Here is a 13,790-nt window from a genome sequence, read left to right as displayed (position 1 = left end):
TAGCAGAATCCACATCAGGCTGCAGGTTGCTCAACGTGCATCTTTTGCACCAAAGAGTGCAGGGTCAGGCCTGAAGTGGGATGTTTGTCTTCTCTGGGGTTCTTCTCCAAAATCATCTTATGCTTTCAGGAAGGCATGTTATTGTTTCTTGAAAAAACTGTGACTTCGTTGCACTTGGAAGAAAAATATATCATCTTTCTTTATTGACAGCTGAGACTCCTGATGAGAAGGGCTGCTCCTATGGACAACCTCTGGAGCTGCTCAACAACAGGTCTGGAAGAATAAGCTGATATCCAGCTGGAAATAGCTCCTATATCCCAGGGAAGGCTAATTCCTTGCTTGCTCCCTACCATTCTGCAGCAGCCCCCTCCTCCAGTGCCATTTAGGAAGTGCTTGGCAGGACCCATCTGTGGAGATGTTGACACTTAGATTTACCCAGACTGTTGAAATCGGATTTTTTTTTCCCCAGGAAAGTTCTCTTTAAAATGGAAACTTTCTCTGATGTCTACGTGCACACACAGTGATGTTCAGAAACTTCTCCTTTTTCCCTGGGTAGAGAAACAGGCTGGAAACTTGCAGATTTCTTAGTGAGAGAGCAACAAGGTTTGGTTTCCCTCACCTCCTCGTGAAAGGCATTTCAGGTTTGGGTTATTAAAAAATAAGATCAAAGAAAGAAAACTATTTTCTCATGTCCCAGAACATCTGTAAAATATTCATAAAAAATTCAGCCAGCTCTTATCACTTCAATAACAGACTATTACAACAGTCTGGAGAAGCTCTTGATACACCAGAGAGGTAAAAGTCATGCTCTGAGAAGAACACGTGGTTTGGTTAGTGAGGGTGACTGAGGCTGCCAGCAGCAAGGATGGGATCCCTGCCAGCAGGCTGGAGAGGGAATAGGCCAGGGAAAGAGAAAGTGTGAAGGAGTAAGCAAGAAATAGTGAAAACCAGTGTGGTTTAAAAGAGAGCTGGTAAATCACAGGATCACGGAATGGTCTGGGTTGGAAGGGACCTTAAATATCACCCAGTTCCACCCCCTGCCATGGGCAGGGACACCTTCCACTAGAACAGGTCACTCCAAGCCCTGTCCAATATCAACTTGGACACTTCCAGGGATGGGGCAGCCACAGCTTCTCTGGGCAACCTGTGCCAGGGCCTCACCACCCTCCCAGGGAACAATTTCTTCCCAATATCCCATCTAACCTGCCCTCTGGCAGCGGGAATCCATTGCCCCTCGTCCTGTCACTCCAGGCCCTTGGAAATAGTCTCTCTCCATCCTTCTTGCAGGCTCCCTTCATGTCTTGGAAGGCCATACTAGGTCACCCAAAGCTTCCCTTCTCCAGGCTGAACAATCCCAACTCTCCCAGCCTTCCCTCCCAGCAGAGCTGCTCCAGCCCTCTGATCATCCTGGGGCCTCCTCTGGACTCTCTCCAGCAGCTCCATGTCCTCCCTGTGCTGTTCCCCAGGGCTGGAGCAGCTCTGCAGGGGGGTCTCACCTGAGGGGCAGAGGGGCAGAATCCCCCCCTTCACCTGCTCTCCGCGCTGTGGGAACAGCCCAGGACACGTTGGAATTCTGGGCAGCCGGAACACGCTGTTGGCTCGTGTCCAGCCTCTCGTCCACCACACATTGTTTGATAAAGCACCAAAACCGTGTGCTCGAATCCAAGCCAAGCCACAGCACTCCTTGGAAACCTTACACATGTGCCTGACTTCCTTTCCTTCTATAATTCACTATTTGTTTTCATTTAGACTGTAAAACCTTGGCGACAAGGACTAATCTCTGCTTTTACAGTACCCAGAACTGAGTTCAGGGGTAGGTGTGGCTCCATTTATTATCAAATATAAAAGTTTGTATTTCTATGGAAGTGCTGTGTAGAGATGTGATTTTGTTTTTACTGTTTCTCTCCCCCCCACCCCCATCATCCCCCTCGATCCCAGTTGTTTATTTAGTATTATTAGAATACTAAAAAACTGACACTAATGTTTTGACCACGAGTGTCAAAGTTAATTTTCCCTTCACTGTGACTGCCACAAAATGCTTAATATATGTTCAAGGCCTTTGCAAGCAGATAACTCCAATCTGTACTCAAGCAAACACCCAGGAGTTTGTTTTTGTTGTGTTTTCCTAGGATTTCCAGGTGAGTCAGTTCTGAGTTAAAAGAGCTCATAAGAACTTTAATCGGCATCAGACTCCTTGAAGTGGTGTGTGACCTGCAAACCTTTGGCTGGAAGAGGTTGAGCAGTCAGAGTCTTGGAGAGCAGGAGCTGAGCCCTTGAGATGAGTCAGGAACAGCTCATTCTCTTCACTCAAGCTTAGAATTTGTTCTTGAGAACTCCAAGAAGAGGAGGAGAAACTTCTTTTCCCCTCCAGAGCACAAGTGCACCTGGCAGAGGTGGCTCTCCCAGGGTGGCTCAGCAGTACAGTGGCCAGAAGAAACCCAGTGCTGGGCTGTACTGGGATGTTTCCCAGCCAGCCCTCGGTGCAGGACAGGGAATGATGATTTTTGGGACTCATCTTTCTCATAAATGGAACTGGGTCCTTGCAGTCGGGGCACAGGCAGGGACAGTCCCGCTCAGCTGTTGGTCATGTCCTGTCCTGTCATGTCATGTCACTCTTCATGTGTCTCCTGCTGCTCCCTGTTTGTCCCCAGCTCAGCTCTCAGCCCTCCCTGTTATGCAAATTCTCCTGCTCTTGTCAGACGAGTCCCAGCCTGTGATCCTTGAATAGTTTCTACTGATTAGAGAAATCGGCAGAGCTTCCCAATCCCACTCACCTCGGCACTTTAACGAGCTTTAAAGAGGGGAGATGTTTTTATAGACTTACATGTTTGGGGCTTAGGAACGCTTTTAAAGGTGAGGAAAAGCACAAAAGGAATTAGGGAATCAAAGGAAGAGCTTGTCCCCAGGGCATGTCACCTCTGTGCTGCGGAGCTTTCCCTCCTTTCAGAAGTGCTTTCTGTTCTCTCGACATGCTTGTGCATGACGTGTGTGAGGGCTTTTTGTCCAAGGACAAGTTGAATCAGATCCGTGGTGAGGATAAGGTAGGATACACGGGGATGGTATGACAGGTATTCCTGTCTTTAGCATGGAAAATACTCAGCATATTTTATCCTTATTCATTCCTTGTGTACATCAGGTAATGACTCAGTTCAGTTTTGGGTCCCTCACTCACCTTGAGGGGGCTGGAGCGTGTCCAGAGGTGGGAACAGAGCTGGGGAAGGGTCTGGAGAACCGAGAGCAGCTGAGGGAGCTGGGGGGGCTCAACCTGAAGAAAAGGAGGCTCAGGGGGGACCCTCTCACTCTTTACAACTCCCTGACAGGAGGAGGGAGCTGGAGGATGTCAGGCTGTGCTCCCAGGGAACAAGGGACAGCAGGAGAGGAAACAGCCTCAAGCTGCTCCAAGGGAAGTTTAGGTTGGATATCAGGGAAAATTTCTTCACCCAGAGGGTGGTGAAGCACTAGGACAGTCTGCCCAGGGCAGTGGTGGGGTCACCATCTCTGGAGGGATTTAAAAGCCATGTAGATGTGGCACCTGGGACGTGGTTAGTGGTGGGCTTGGCACAGCTGGGGGAGTGGTTGGACTCCATGATCTTCAAGGTCTTCTCCAAACTAAACAATCCTATAGTTCTGTGATTCCAGGGCTGTATTTTTAGTTCTGAAGCTTGCAGTGAGTGTGGAGAAAAACTAATTCAGCATTCAAAGCCCGTTTCACACATTTTCTAAGAGTTTTCAAAGGGATTTTTGTTCACTGTGTTGAGAGTGGTTGGTGTTTTATCTGCACTGTTGCAAGTGAATCCTGTGAGATTCCCCACAGGAAGACAGCACAGAGCATCCTTCAGCTGGGAGAGAGGGAATCAGGGTGTGAATTTGCTCCTCGAGTCTTTCACTTTCTTCCTGTTGGTGTTTTGTTGGGTCATCTGGAGTCTCCCACCAGAGATGTGATGTGTACAGAGCTGCAGCAGCTGGTGCTGGGCACTCTCAGCGCTGGTTGTGACTTCCCAGGTTGGCATTTCGTCCTTCCCCAGTGTTCTGCTGCCTCGCTGCTGTGGCTGTTGGTTGCTGGGACATACTCTGGTGATTCCCTGTTGGGTGTTTCTGTGGTTGTCCTGCACCTCCAGCACTCCTGTCACTGCAGCTGAGCATCAGAGTTCCACAGGGAGCAGTGGGAAATGCCACCTTCTGCCAACCCATGGCCTGGGCCAGGCAAAGGGAGTGGTGAAAGCAGGGATTTCTGGTGCTGTGGGATTTTTTACTGCACCAAGATCAACCCATGGACATCGAATAAACTCAGATGCTGATGGTTGTGAGAGCACCAGGGCTGGAGGGTTGTAGTGTCTGAGAACACCAGGGCTGGAGGGGAGGCAGGAGGATGGGGGGGCCTCATCTCAGCATACCTTGGAAGAGCAGTGATGTCACCCCTTGTGCCCAAGCCTTGTGGAAGGGTTTTCTCACAGGCATGGTCAGGTGAGGAGATGTGTCAGGAGGGGCTTTTCAGGTCAGTCATTCCTCTTGCACAACCCCTGACCACCAACAGGCAGAAGCAGGACATCCTGTGTGGAAATATCCCCCGGCTGGACCGGGTTTGCCACCAGGCAGGGGATGGGGACCAGCTCCTAGTGTGCCCCTTGCCATGGGGTGACAGAAGACGGGAAGGAGTGGGAGGGGTGCAGGAAAGTTCCCCACCTCCAGCCGCCGTGTCCCTCATGTGACCTCCCACCTCTGCTGCCAAATCCTGCTCTGCCACCGGCTCATGTCCCGTAAGAGCATTTCCCTCCCACGCACACGGAGCGAGACGATCAGCTGGGTGGAACTCTCGAGGTGCTGGGAGCTGGGAGGAATGTCATGGCCCAAAGGGATGCTGCTCCCGTGCCCTTGGCTGCAGCTCATGGCTGCGGGGGAGGCGGGGGCTGTGGGATGGGAGCTGTGCTATTCCGGGGACTCTGGGAGAGCCTTTCAGGGTAAATCCTGGTGTATCCCCTTGTGTGTGCTCTGGGAAGTCTCTGGGCTTGAAAGCATGACACGAACAGCCTGGAATTTCTTGGATTTACTGGCTGTATGTGTGGGGTACCACATATGTTCCAAGGAAGAATTGGTGCTGCCAGGGACAGGTTAGCTGGACGTTTTCTCATCCTTTTCAGCACACACAAGGAAGCTGGCTCTGTAAAGCATTCCCTCCATGGTTCAGGGCTTTGTTTTCCTTAGCAAATGATCCAGTGGAGCAGAGATCTTGAGTCTGTCCTGCACCAGCCTCCCTGCTCTACGTGCCTGTCTGTCCATGAGCAGCAAACCACAGCTGGATGTTGCTGTGTAGACTTGGAGGGGTTGCTGAGGGGACACAAAGCAGCAGCAGTGGTGAGTGTTTCCACGTGGCAAACACAAACAAATGAAGAAAAATGTGATTATACAGTGCAGTTCCTGGTTATTCTGTAAAAAGGATTATGTGGCGTGGAAGGACGGCTTTGTCATTACCTTCCTTTCACACGTCACAGCTGGGCACAGCTGGGCTTTCCCTTTCTTATTCCTTCTTTGGGAACAACACAGCCCAGACAGTGTTTAGTGTTGGGCAAGCAATGGGATCAGGCGATCTTGCAGTTTGCTTGCTCCAGACTCCAGATTTCCTGAGCAGGGCAATGTCTCAGCTCAAGGTCGTGGCCTGCATTGCACAGACACACTCAAACCCTTGAGGCTCAATGTGCCAAGGCAGGTTTGGGAGTGATTCCTGCTTCACTTTTAACGCAGACCCTCAAGTTTTAGGCTGCCACCGACACAGGAAGTGCCTGCCATAAAAACCTGGGGGGTAAGGGTTGTTTTCTTCCCTGTAGGGATTCCCTGTGTTTCCTCAGACAAGTCCTGTTTGTTCTGTAGGCACCAAGTCTGCCAAAACCCCCCCAGGCATGGCTGGAGAGCTGGGGCAGGATGCTGCTGGTGCCAAGTGGCACAGCTGGTGCCAGCTGGGCAAACAGAGCTGGGGTGCCATTCCCATCATTCCCGTGCTTCTGCTCCCCTGAGCCACAGGGAAACACCAAAGCAATCAGGAATGCTTTCACAGCATTTGGAAACAAAACCCAGGTGGTTTCAGCCAAACCCCAATGAGAAAGAGTTGTTTGCATGATGAAACAGGGATTTAGGGAGGTCTCTTCTTGAGGAAGTTTATCACGGAAGGTGTGTCTCAGATCCCAGCCTTTTCCAGTGTATTTCTGATTTAGCTGCAGCCTTTCTCCAGTGCTGAAAAACTTATTTACAAAGGAAAAGGCTCTGACATCAGACTTGACTCAGTGGTCCAGCAAGCAGAGACATGGCTATGGAGCCACAGAGGGAACAACTCCACAAAAGCAGAGCCCTCTGACTAAGCAGAGTATATTAAAACCAGGTTCTTAATCCTTGTGGTTTAGGGAACAGATAATTGTCGGCGATGAAAAGGATGTGATACAATATCTCTCTGTACTTGGGATATTGTATCACATTGCCTAAGTCACCGGGGTCAAACTGAAGCTCATCCCAGGTACCAAGCCCTGGTCAAGGGCGGAGTTAGGAAAGAGAAGGCATCACAAATTGTCCTCAGGATCTCAGTGGACTTCTGTGCGTGTGGACAGTGAACTTTGGCTTTTGAATCTGAGAGTAATTAATGACTCTCCACGAGCCAACAATTTCCTGGTACTGACTTGTCCATTTTTCTCTTGGAATGGACAGTGGCACGGATTTATTCCTCATTCACTCACCTCCTGCCACACTTCTGCTATCAAATAATTTGCCCTTCATGCCATTCTCTAACAGCTTTATGGCTCACTTTGGCAGAGCCTTTATAGATCATTTCCCATCAGGTAAATAAACAAAGACAGAGCCAGAACCCTCTGCTGGCACTGATTTCAGAGCTCTCTTTCCCAGCCACAAGGAGAAACCCCAGTGTGCTCCTGCTCTCTCTGGTTTGGGGCAGGATGCCCAACCTCCAGCAGACCAGGATTTTACAAGTGGCAGATATCACTGCTGGGAACATCTGCAGCTTGGTTCACACTGGGTTCTGTGGACAGCAGAGGAACCTGCACATAAATGTTCTGATCACTGTCAGGTGTTTATGGCCACCATCACCTGAACCAATTACATTCATAGAATTACAGATTGTTTTGGTTGGAAGGGACCTTAAAACTCATCCAGTTCCACCCCCTACCATGAGCAGGGACACCTTCCACTAGTCCAGGTTGCTCCAAGCCCAGTCCAACCTGGCCTTGGACACTTCAGGGATGGGGCAGCCACAGCTTCTCTGGGCAACCTATGCCAGGGCCTCTCCACTCTCACAGGAAAGAATTTATTCTTAAAATTAATTAATTAACTAAATTAATGTCATGATTAATTAAATTGATGCTAGGATGGGTCCTAGCACTTACTGAAAATTTAAGCAAGAGAGAGAACCAAAAACCCCCAGCATTCCACCTCCCCATTTAAGCTTTAGAATTCCTTTCTGTGATACATCGTGGATGCTCAAGATTTTCCTGGGTTCAAGCACATACCACATATATTTATAGAGAGGAGTTCTTTGTGGGACCAAACACTCAGAATTTATGTGTCTCAGGAAAGTTCTTGGACATTGCATTGCTGGAAGCTGAGGGAATGTTTTGAGGAAAAAATGTATGTGTTTGTCCAGTGCATCTCCATCTGCACCAGGGCTGAGAAGATTTGGGACATGCCCATGGAAATGCCCCAGCTGTAGGTAGGAGACAGCAGGTAGTGCTGGGACCCTTCTGGAAATGACTCCACCGTGGTTCCCTGATGCTGGGGACAGGTCATGGCTCCAATGGGGACAAATAGAAGGAGTTGCTGTGCCAGGTCTTGAGGCTGCAGCTGCACAGTGGTGTGGGTACAGCTCTGTGCCCGGCAGGGGATGCCCACACCGAAGGAAGCTACGCTCAGTCTGCTGCCTTCTTCATCAGTGTTGTAGAATCATGGAATCACAGAATATCCTGAGCGGGAAGGATCACCAGGGTCACCCAGTGCAACCCCTGGCCCTGCACAGGCACCCCAACAATCCCATCCTGTCCCTCAGAGCACTGTCCAAACCCTCCTGGAGCTCTGGCAGCCTTGGGGCTGTGCCCACTGCCCTGGGGAGCCTGGGCAGTGCCAACCACCCTCTGGGGGAAGAACCTTTTCCTGAGATCCAACCTGACCCTGCCCTGACACAGCTCCAGCCATTCCCTGGGTCCTGTCACTGCTCACAGAGAGCAGAGATTGGAGCTGCCCCTCGGGAGGAGCTGCAGACCCTGATGAGTGTCCCCTCAGCCTCCTCCTCTCCAGGCTGAACAGACCAAGTGACCTCAGCTGCCCCTCGTGTGGCTTCCCCTGCAGGCCCTTCACCAGGTGACAATGACACACATCCTGCTCCGAGCCTTCCATCCCACTAATGGTCCTCTCCAGAAACCTGCTCATTTGAGTAACAGCTCCTTGGTTTTCCCCGGGGCAAGTGTTGGCAGAGGATGCCCAGGTGAGTTTTGGCAGAGGATGCCCGGGTAAATTTTGGCAGAGGATCCTCAGGTGGGTTTTGGGAGCCATTTGTGGCGTGGGAGCCTCATCTCTTGTATCACCCCTCCCCTCCCTCCAACACACCCTCTCTGTTGGCTGCAGTTCTGAAGAACCTGCTTGCCCACACAAAACTCTTTCCCTACCTCGAATGAAATTAGGGATTAAGAAATAAATGCACTTCAGCACAGGCCAGGGAGACAGTTTGCTGGAGGTCCTGCATGTCCCTTCCTCAGGAGCTGGTCTTCAAACTGCTGTTGTCAGAAACGTGATGTCTCATGAAAATTTCAGTGTTTCAGGTGGAAATACCACGGGAAAGTACTCCCAAGACTAGGCTTAAATTTCTAAAGCTCTGAAGCACATCCAGGTTTCAGAAGCAAAGCAGGCTGGAAAAGGCACGAAATTTGTCCATGGCATTTTTTTTTAGGCTGATTTTAATGTTTCAGCCTCTCAGAGGTTGTGGATGAAACTGTGTGTTCTGAGAGCCTTTTCATTATTGCAAAGGGATTTTACTTCTCTTGACACCGAGATTACAAACCCACCACAGGTACTTTTTTTGTGGAATGTGAAGTACAGACAAACAACTGCAGTTTATTATTCTGACCCTGAAAAGAAGCAGGCACCAATATCAGCCAGGCTGCAGCTCTCAGAGTTTACCTTGCAGTGGGATAATTGCTTATTGTTTATTGATTCTCCTCCTGTAAAAAATATCCCAATTTGTGAATGAAAGCAAATCTTTCATGGTATTGGAGCCCAAACATTGCTTTATAGAGATGAGAAACATCAGATTGTTGGGTGTACAACAAAGCACAATAAATTTCTTTGTGCTCCAAGGCTTTCTGTCTCTCTCTCTTTTTCTTGGAGAGCAATTAATAAACCCTGGGAGTGTTGCCAGGCTTGCAGTAGATGCTCAGCTCTGGCTGGGGGGACAGTGATCTCTTTCTGGGTGTGTTGATGTGGATTAAGATACAAGGAGGATTATGTTCCTCTTTAGCCAAACCAGCCTTAAATTCAGCCTGGTGTGTGACTTGAGACCACTTGGCTGTTTCCATCCATCCATAAAGCTCTGAGCTTGATTTTCATCCCTGAGAATTGCAATGTATAAACTCTGTTTAGTTGATATGTGATTTAGAAGGGCCCAGCCCAGAGCAGGGACCATGCAATTCAAACAAGGGACACTGTGAGGTCTCATGAGTCCCCACAGGGAGTGGGCAAATGCTGCTCATGGTAAGTGAAGAAAACCACAGCTTTGTGGGCTGTGAAACCACAGTGGGATGAGGTGAGGTGGGTCCAGGGACAGGAAATTCCAGAGGGAGAGAGGATATTGTTTTCATATTGCACAAAATCTTTTGTCATGGTTTCAAACGCAGGAGTGACACCAATGAGAGCAAGGAGGGACTGACTCAAAACTTCCCCCACTTAAGCTTTGATGTGTTAGATGTTGACCAGATTCATGTTATGAGCTATAAACATCTGAGAAATCTGAGCAGAAATGCAGAATTGTCTGAGTTTTGTAGAACTAGCAGAAGAATTAGATTAGCTCTAGGCAGCATTTATCGTGGGTGTTTATGTGGCTTCTCCCTGTGAAATGCTGTGTCAGAATTATCTCACCAGGCCTCTCAACACTTGGGGAATCTTTGCCCAGAGAAGCTGTGGCTGTCCCTGGATCCCTGGAAGTGTCCAAGGCCAGGTTGGACGGGGCTTGAAGCTGCCTGGGCTAGTGGAAGGTGTCCCTGCCCATGGCAGGGGGTGGGACTGGATGATCATTAAGGTCCCTTCCAACCCAAACAGGTCTATGATTCTATTCTATGATTCCATGAAATGCAGGTTTATATAAACAGTTCCTGAGATCTGCTTTTCTTGGACAGATTAGGCCTATTTTTCATGGGCTGATGCCCAAAAACTTTGAAGAAAACTGTAGGTTCCAAGAAGGAACAAATGGTGCATTTCTAAGATTCACCATTTGGGCAGGAGTAAAGCTGGGAAATTCCTCCTGGTTACTTGAGGTGATATTTGTGTGGAGGGGAGTCTCCCACCAGGACAGTTACATGTTTGCAGGCACCTCTTCCAAAGGAATTGCTTTGAAATTCCTCATTTGATGTAAGATTTTGATTTGAGACTCATAATTGGAACTGTTTGGGGAACAGAAGAGTTTATCAAGAGTGTTTATGAGTGTGCCTGCATCTTACACTGACCAGCTGATAACTTGGGAGAATACACAGCTGCAGCCTCATGGCACCAGCACAGGGTTGACCACCAGGGAGAAAATAACTCTGGGCACCAAATGCAACTGCAGACCACAAAAATGAGTGATAATGAAGTGGCACCTCTTGAGGGAAGTATCTGACCCCCAGGTCATTATCTAGAGGTGATCCATTATCCATCATGATCCAGGTTCTAGTTTGATCAGTGAGGTTCCCATCACAAGAGGAGAATGGTTAAGGTGGGCAGGAGACAGGCTTGAACCACAAACACATCTGGCTGGATGCTGCCCGGAGCAAATCTGATTCTTCTGGTAACTCTATAAAACTCAGATGATTCTGCACTTCCAGAGGTTTATACCATCCCTGGAACATGAATCTGCTCAGCATTAAATACACCAAACACATTTGTGGGCAGACGTGGCAGCAGGACGAGAGAACACTCTGGGAAGAGCGGGTTTGAGAAAGAAATGATGGCCAAATCTTGTGGTGGAAGGACCTGGTGGAGGTTTGTAACTGGTTCTGGGTTTGGGGAGCCTGAGGAAGGCGAGTGGGATGGTCACTTCCAAGTAACTTGCAGCAGGATAAAGCGTGTTCCGATACTGCCCATGTTTTGGTGATAGAAGTGGTGGTGCAATGGGGATGGAGTTGCAGTTTGGTGCCTGTTTGGGACGGTGGAAGAGGGCTGAGAGGAGTTGTCTCAGCACAAGCAAGCGCTGCTGGGGTGTGGTTGGTGAGGCAATCCCTGAGAGGCAGTTCTGCTGTGTCAGCTCCACAGGCTCAGTGACATCCTGAGTGGGGGAGGAAGGAGACTTGTCGGAACAGCCCGGCCTCAGTGCAGGTCTGGGTGGGAGTCTCTGGAAGGCTGAGGTCAGAAGTTTGCTGCTTCTTAATTGGGCCTTTCTGAGGCGCCAAGGGAGTTAATTAGTCAGTTCCTGAAACTTTTTCAACAGGTCTGGATCCCTCACCTCTTCCCCTGGGGTCTCCTGGCAGACTCTCAGCTGTGGGATGGGGAGCCAGCCCTGAGCATTACTCACCATTCCTGGTTATTTGGGAGCCCTCAGCCCGTGACCACGCTGCAGGCCAGAGCCAGAGGAGGGACCACCCCCTGCCAGCGTGGGCATGGACACGTGGGGACAGAGCCATCACGTGCTCCAGTGTGTCCATGAGCATGGAAAAGTGATGTAACAGCTCTCACTTCCCAGTCCTGTTGTTTGGGCAAAGCCAGTGAGTCAGTGACCTCTGGGGAAGAGCGAAAACAATTTGCAGCGAGCAATGGAACCCAAATTTCCGGTGGGTGAAATAATGGGACTGCTGGGGTTCAGCACTGGCTCTCGGAAGGATCACTATCTCTCCACACAGGATGTGACTATGCCTCAGTCAAAGCGACTTTTTGACACTGATTGCAGCTAATTAAAGCTCATTACTTTTGCAGTGCTGAACTCTGGCAGAAGAAGTTATAGGTTAACCCATACAGAAATCAAGCAGTAAAAGTTACTTTTTCTTTTCCTTTTTCTCTCTTTTCCTTTTCCTTTTCCTTTTCCTTTTCCTTTTCCTTTCCCTTTTTTCTTTTTTTCTTTTTTCTTTTTTCTTTTTTTTTCTTCTTTTTTTTTCTTTTTTCCTTTTTTCCTTTTTTTCCTTTTCTTTTTCCTCGTCCTTTTCCTTTTTCTTTAAACTTGGATGACAGAATTATTTAAGAAACAGAATTCACCACCAGCTTGTTATTTTTTCCCCACTCACAGCCTCTGTGTTATGGCAAAATAAAAGGACAGGAGTTGATGTTAAAGGTGTTACATTGGGAAAACACTGAGGAACAGATGCTCAGCTTAATGGCACAATCTGTGCCTTATCCCAAAGTTATACCCAGTCCTGTAGCTCCCACCTGTAAGTGCATCTCATTTCCCAGGTTAAACATCAGCTTGTTTTTGTACTGTCATCTAAACTAATTGTTACTTACACTTGATAAGTGTAATGCTTGACAAAATGTTCTGCCTCTGGAAAGCTCTATTACATCCTCTGGTGGGATGTGAACCCTGTAAATTAGCACATTACCAATGACAATAGGAAGAATTGTTTGATTTATGGATCCCTTAAGTGTAGAGAACGTAGGAGACATGACAGAGAGGGGTGGATATGCCATGGCTGACTTGTCCCTTGTAAAGAGAGATCTCTTGTAAAGGTCTCTTGTAAAGAAAGGCTGTTCCCTGATACTCTCCCCCATTCAGTTGTTTAATGCAAGTCATCTGGGGTTTTACACTCATCAAATAAATTTATGGCCTTGGTAATGTAAAAATAGAAGCAAGGTGAGGCTGTTGGCTGGGGGAAATAATAATTCTTTTAGACAGAATAACCTGGGGGGTGAGAGAAGAAACAGGATAGAAATATTTTATGTTCCTCATCTGATTTCCCCTTGCTGCACACAACTGTCCTGGGGCTCACACACCAACACTTGAAAGGATTTTGGCAGCAGTGATGAGGCCCCACACAAGGCACTCCAGACCCATGTGCTGCTCCTCCAGGCACAGAGTGATTCCCAAGGAGATGTATTTCCAGTTCAGCTGGGCAGAGGGTCCTGGCACACCCAGCTCTGCAAGTGGGAAGGGGACAGGGAAGGCTGGAGGGAAGTGCAGGTGGGCTGAGAATGGGCTGTAATCCTGCCATGGGAAATGAAGCCAAGTGCAGGCAGAGGGGTTTAACCTCTTTTCCTCATACACTTTTCTGTCTTTAAGTCTCACCACTACCAAGTTGAAGTGATTTCAGGACTTTCAGAAATACCTGAGCAACAGTTTTAGGGGGTCAGTTTGAAGGATTTGGGGTGTAAGACTTACTAAACAATGAGAAAACAGACACAAATCACACCCTCTCTTCTCCCCTTATCCTGCCATAGGTGGATCAATCAAGAATAACACGACTTCTAAATCTGCAGAATAATCTTGAGGTGTTCTCATCTCTTTGTCAGGTACAAGGTGAGATTGGCTGTATCTAAAGGATTAATTCCCATTCATGTGTTTCCTCACTACCAAGTTGAAGAATGTGGACCAGGGCTTTCAGGAATACCAGGAGAATCTGAGTTACAGTTTT

The sequence above is a fragment of the Corapipo altera genome, unplaced genomic scaffold (assembly GCF_003945725.1).
Source record: "Corapipo altera isolate COAL_440 unplaced genomic scaffold, ASM394572v1 268, whole genome shotgun sequence".
Classification (NCBI taxonomy): Eukaryota; Metazoa; Chordata; class Aves; order Passeriformes; family Pipridae; genus Corapipo; species Corapipo altera.
The sequence above is the reverse complement of the archived record's forward strand: the minus strand, read 5'-3'. Positions refer to the sequence as shown.